This window comes from Panthera onca, chromosome C1 (genome assembly GCF_046562875.1).
Source record: "Panthera onca isolate mPanOnc1 chromosome C1, mPanOnc1 haplotype 2, whole genome shotgun sequence".
Classification (NCBI taxonomy): Eukaryota; Metazoa; Chordata; class Mammalia; order Carnivora; family Felidae; genus Panthera; species Panthera onca.
Window position 1 is genome coordinate 200,063,138 of NC_138346.1, and position 5,331 is coordinate 200,068,468.

At 46.8% G+C, this 5,331-nt stretch overlaps 1 long non-coding RNA gene and 4 other non-coding genes across 6 annotated transcripts; all 5 read left to right on the forward strand.

Moving 5' to 3' along the window:
• Window positions 1-2,143: 2,143 nt before the first annotated feature.
• LOC144617281 (uncharacterized) lies at window positions 2,144-5,149 on the forward strand. Of its 2 annotated transcripts, none has more exons than XR_013557670.1 (5): window positions 2,144-2,533; window positions 3,560-3,658; window positions 3,948-4,021; window positions 4,373-4,423; window positions 5,024-5,149. It is a non-coding gene; the product is annotated as an uncharacterized LOC144617281 (long non-coding RNA). The 2 variants fall into 2 exon arrangements; XR_013557669.2 differs by having other exon boundaries at window positions 2,162-2,533; window positions 3,560-3,662.
• Window positions 3,065-3,199, forward strand: LOC132674085 (small nucleolar RNA SNORA16B/SNORA16A family). The gene has a single exon (XR_009608397.3). It is a non-coding gene; the product is annotated as a small nucleolar RNA SNORA16B/SNORA16A family (small nucleolar RNA).
• Window positions 3,692-3,822, forward strand: LOC132674100 (small nucleolar RNA SNORA44). Its single transcript, XR_009608411.1, has one exon. It is a non-coding gene; the product is annotated as a small nucleolar RNA SNORA44 (small nucleolar RNA).
• Window positions 4,049-4,181, forward strand: LOC132674101 (small nucleolar RNA SNORA61). The gene has a single exon (XR_009608412.1). It is a non-coding gene; the product is annotated as a small nucleolar RNA SNORA61 (small nucleolar RNA).
• Window positions 4,879-4,952, forward strand: LOC132674113 (small nucleolar RNA SNORD99). Its single transcript, XR_009608423.1, has one exon. It is a non-coding gene; the product is annotated as a small nucleolar RNA SNORD99 (small nucleolar RNA).
• Window positions 5,150-5,331: the final 182 nt, after the last annotated feature.

The following is a 5,331-nucleotide window of genomic DNA, read 5'->3' on the forward strand; positions in this document are numbered from 1 at the left end:
TATCAGTTCTCCCCAAATTAAGTCTACAGATTCAATGCAATTCCAACCAAATCCCAGTAGGCTTTTATTTTTATATTTTAGAGAGCATGCAAGAGGAGGAGAGGGCAGAGGGAGGGAGGGAGAAAGGGGGGGAGAGAGAGAGAGAGAGGGAGAGAGAGAGAGAGAGGGAGAATCTTAAGCAGGCTCCACACTCAGCACAGAGCCTGATTTGGGGCTTGATCTCATGACCCTGGGATCATGACCTGAGCCAAAATCAAGGGTCCAACGCTCAACGGCCTGAGCCATCCAGGCACCCTCCAGCCAGTAGGGTTTTAAAAAATACAAATTAGGGGCTCCAGTCATGATCTGTTCAAGCCCCGCATTGTGCTCTCTGCTGTCAGTACAGAGGTCACTTCAGATCTTCTGTCTCCCTCTCTCTCTGCCCCTCTCCCATGTATGCAAGCACGCTCTCTGAAAAATAAACATTAGAAAAAATACAAAATTAGCTGACACTAAAATTTACATGGAAATGCAAAGACTGAACAGCTGAAACAATTTTGAAAAAGAACAAAGTTGCATGACTTATAGTACCCTATTTCAAAACTTATTAAAAAGCTACAGTAATCCGGACAGTGTAGGATTGAGCACAGAAACAGACCTACACATACGGTTAACTGATTTTTACAAAGGTGTCAAACCAATTAGATGGATAATCTTTTTCAACAAATGAAGATGGAACAACTGGAGAGCCATATGCAGTAAATAAGCAAACTTTGACTCTTACACCATACGCAAAAAATTAACTAAAAAATGAATCCTAGATCTAACTGTAAGAGCTAAGACTCTTAAACTTCCAGATGAAAACAGAGGGGAAAATCTTTAACACTTTTAAGTTAGGCAAAGATTTTTAAAATAGGACACAGAAAGCACAAAGCATAAAAGAAAGCAAATGGACATGCTAGACTTCATCAAAATGAAAACCTTGTGTTCTTTACACACCATTGGCTGGTTGTTGAGACCAGACTATAGGGGAGAATGGTAGAATCAGGGAGACTAATTAGGAGGCTACTGTGATTGTCAGCCGGCAATGATAGCATCAGTGGAGGTGGTAAGAAATGGTCAGATTCCTGTCACATCTCAAAGGTGGAGAATGTAGGATTTGCTGATGGATTTTAAGTGGGATGATAGAGAAAGAGGAGTCCAGGATCACTCCAAGGATTTGCTGAGATTGGGAAGAGCAGGTGTGGAGGAGGAAAGGCTATGTTCTGAGAAGCCTATTTATTAGATAGCCAAGTGTAGAAGTTCGGGGACGCTGCAGGATACAAGGTCTGGAGCTCAGAAAAGTAAGGCTGGAGAAACTCATTTGGAAGTCACCAGGAAGTTTCTTGCCTTACAGTCTGTTGTTTTCTCTATTAAATGAGAACAATAGTAGTACCTCCTTTTTAATGAGTATATTAAGGATAAAAATTAACGAATAGAGTAAGCACAGAACACGTATTTAATTCTTGACAACTTCTTGTTTTTACATTGACGTTTATTCATTCCATGGACAAAACATGTACATGGCACAGCGATTCTGAGCGTGGTCTCTGCCGTGGACTCGTGGATTCAGGCCCTTCCCTCGTTAGTTACCTGGGTGATGCATCCCTCAGTTTTCTGATCTGTAAAAAGGGCATAACTACAAACCTACACACAGGGTTGTTGCGGAAACTAGTTGAGATAATCGAGCATAATCTGAGTAAGTGCTCGGCAAAGTTACTTATCTATTAGCGGGAAATGAACAAATAATGCATTCATCTTCTGAGTAAATCGGTCGCGTCTTCCTTGCTGAGAAACCCTCCCAAAGGGCCACGCCCCCAGAAGAGCTCGCAGAGCGCCTCTCCACACCCATCGGAGCACCCGGCGCTGCTCCTCGGTCGGCCCGCCGCGGTCGGAGCCGAGCCCCGACGCAGCTCACCGCGTCATTTCCCGACTTTGGATGTCTGACTGAGCTCCAGCGGGGATAGCGAGTCGGCTTCATTTGCGAGCCCAGTGCCGAGTCCCAGACGTTCAGCGAGTGCGGAACACGGGCGGAAGGCTGCTCTCTTCCCGGCAAGAAGGCAGCGACTCCGCACGCGCTTAGAACTCAGAGCCTGACGCGCCTCCCGGCGCTTGAGGGCAGACGGACTACAACTCCCAGAGGTCTGCGCGGGCGCGTTGCCGCAGTGGTCGGGCGCGGCCGCCAAGGGCGAGGCCTATAAAAGCCCTCTCCCAACGCTCCGACGTCCCTTTTCCCAGCCGCCGTGCAGGTGTCGCTTCGTGCGCCGCTGTCTCAGATCTGCTGCAAGTCACGCGCATTCTTCCACTTACCCTACCGTAGCTTGGCCGCCACCGGCCCTTCACTCGCCCGGGCTGCCTCCCGAGGCTGAGGGATGTTGAGCGCGGCTCTCAGTTGCCGGGCCTCCCGGCCTGCTGGGACCGAGGTCCAGAAGGCCTGGTCGGTCGCATGCGCGATGAGAGGGGCCGGACCCCGAGAGGGCCGCTCCTGCTCCCGCCTCGGCCCGCGCTGTGACGGGTGAGTAACGCGGCCAGGCAGCGGGGTGCAGGGCAGCCTTGGGCCTGTAGTGGCCTAACTAGGGAGACGCCGCGTGGTGGTGTCAGCGGGATCGGAAACTGAATCGGCCCATTACAGCTACTTATTGGGCGACCTTGGGGAAGTGACTTTACCTGTTATCTGGCTGCAGGACATGTTAAGGAATTCATGCAGGTGGATAAAAAGGGATTTTTGGAGCTCGAGTCCTTTAGAACCTATTTTAAATTCCAGTTCTGTGGCTTTTCTACACTGATTGGCGACTTTCAGTAAATAGCTTAATTTAAACCTGTCCGTAAAACGGATGATAAAATGGTCCTGTAAAGATTAAATGAGACAAAACACTGGTACATAACAAAAATGAAGAAGTTGGGACCTGGTAGTAAGGTATCTGTTCTCTTATTTGGTCTCCAGCATGTCTCAGTAGGTGAATTTCAGTTATGCAAGAGTGCACAGGATTTAGGGGAGTCTGAGGGTTGGACAGCATTTGTGGCGGTCCTGAGACCTAAATTGCCCTGTGGCCCTTATCGAAGCTGCAGCTGCTTCCACATAGCTGCTGTGGTCAAAAAGGAGCCCAGAGTGACAGTTTTCCTTGACGGTCGCCGTTCTGTTTGCTGTAACTGATCTGCAACATATCAGGAAAAGACAATTCCCATGGTACCTGCCATTTCTCCGGTATAGGTGGAATCCTTTATTACAATAGACAGGTTTCCAGAGGCCAACAGAAATGCTCTGTTGATGGGTCTTGCATAGAGTTGCTAGAATAAGACTTCTGAGAAATAGATTGCTGAGATGAAGAACAAGTATGGAGGGGCAGGCAGTGGGAATGGGTTGGACATGTGTGCTGGGAAAATCTAGTGGCAAGTGGCACAGATCTTAACAGTGCTCTGGGTCACTGCCCTGAAAAGCTTAAGGCATAAGTACCAGGGTCAAAAGCCAGTCAAACATTTTGATTCTCAAGACCAGAAGAAGGGAACAATGTCATTCAGGACAACTGTATTCTCGTCTTAGTTGTGCCAGATGAAGATTCCAGGATGACTCTGAGGTTGAGCTTTCTGGTGAGGATTCTGTGGTCAGGACTGTGATGGAACACAACCATCTCAGGACCCGGTAGGTTTCTGGGAACTGCCTGGTGGGTCAGTACAGCATGTTTCCAAGGGCTGTGGCCGGTTGTGGCCATGGGATCTCCAACTGCATGCGAGAGCAACCTGGAGAGACTTTGACAGCACAGGTCAGCATAATACCTGCAGCTGCCACTCGCCTTTCCTATAAACGGCTTGGGACCTGGGCTGGAAGCCTTCTAAGTGAGTCCGGGTGTTTTCCATAAACTACCACGTGGATGGTAGATGGGTGTTTCGATCAACTTTTTCGTTTAGAGCTTTCACCTTTTTTTCTGCAGGTTGCCCCCAAGTGTCGAAGTATCTGCTACTGAAGAATCTGAAGTTACCAGGTTGTTGCTGTGCTTTAGATAAGGTAAAGTTAGATGCTGAAGACATCCTGACCCTCCGGTTCCCTTTCCCATCGGATCTGAACACTGGTCTTGGTGGTCGTAAAAGGAGGAAAAAGAACACTGAAACTAGCCTCCCAGTGCTTATCGTCTGGTATATAGCTTGGAGGCTAGTTTCAAACAAGATTTGAATTCTCTTTGATCTCCTCCTCCCCTGTAAAATGGGATAATCTTAGGCCTAAAGGGAGGATGTAGGTGAAGGTCTGGGCAGTTGTAGTGATGGCTGACTTAATACTTCTGAATTTGATCAACATGAATGTCCTTCTTGCCTCTTGGTTGAGTGTGTCCTGTTTTTTGTTTTTTTTTTTTTTTTAAAGATCTGTTACCAGTAAAGCTGTCCTTATCTGTGATTATGGATCTATAGTTGGGTAAGTTGGCTACCTAAACTTCACTGTAGCTTCCTTACAGCACCAAGCGGTGGAGTGTTGTAAACCCTAAGTAGTGTAGTGAATCATGAGGCAGCTTAGGCCTGTATGAAAGAAAGTCTTAGCTTTTTAATACTACATCGCTTATACCTGTTAGCTGTTCATGGCCAGAAGAGAAAAATGTTTGGTGTGATTTGGTCTGTTAGATTTGCCTATCCTGTTGGAAGGCTAGAAAGAGCACAACGTGCTGTGAGTAGAAAGTACCAGATGCCAAAGCCCTGCACCTTCAGCAGCAAAGGCTGATTGCTTTGAATGTGCAGTCGTGGTTTGAGCTCCTGCTCTGAGGTTTGGGGAAACCTCAAACCATGGGATCATACTGGCCCCTTTCCTGAAGTGTGGGAGATGGGTTGGGCAGAAACAAGTAGTTCATCTAGTTCAGGGTATGTTTTGTTAGGCTGACTGGTCCAGGATGAAACCTAATCTGAGTGGACATCTATGGATGATAAATGCGGATATGGGACTGAGACCAGTTTGGGAAAAATGTCTGGGTGGCATTAATTAATTGGGGGAATATTAACACACTGGCATACACTTCCTTTTCAGGAGACAGACCTTATGGAAGAGGCAAGCTAAAAGACAACAGGTTATTTTCGGTGGAAAACCATGACCTCTGTATTTCTGCTAATGCTGGCATGTGGTATGTAAGTGACCAATAAAAGACTTAAAGTATGCTTGTGTCCATATTCTTGATGTCCTTCAAGCTGCTGGTTATTCCCCATTACAGTGTTAAACTCTTTATTTTTATTTTTTATCCTTTTTTTAATGAAAGGATAATATGATGAGTTCTGTAACTTCCCATTTATATAAATGTCTCCTTCAGTAAGCCTGAAAATTCAGGCTGAGCCTAAGAC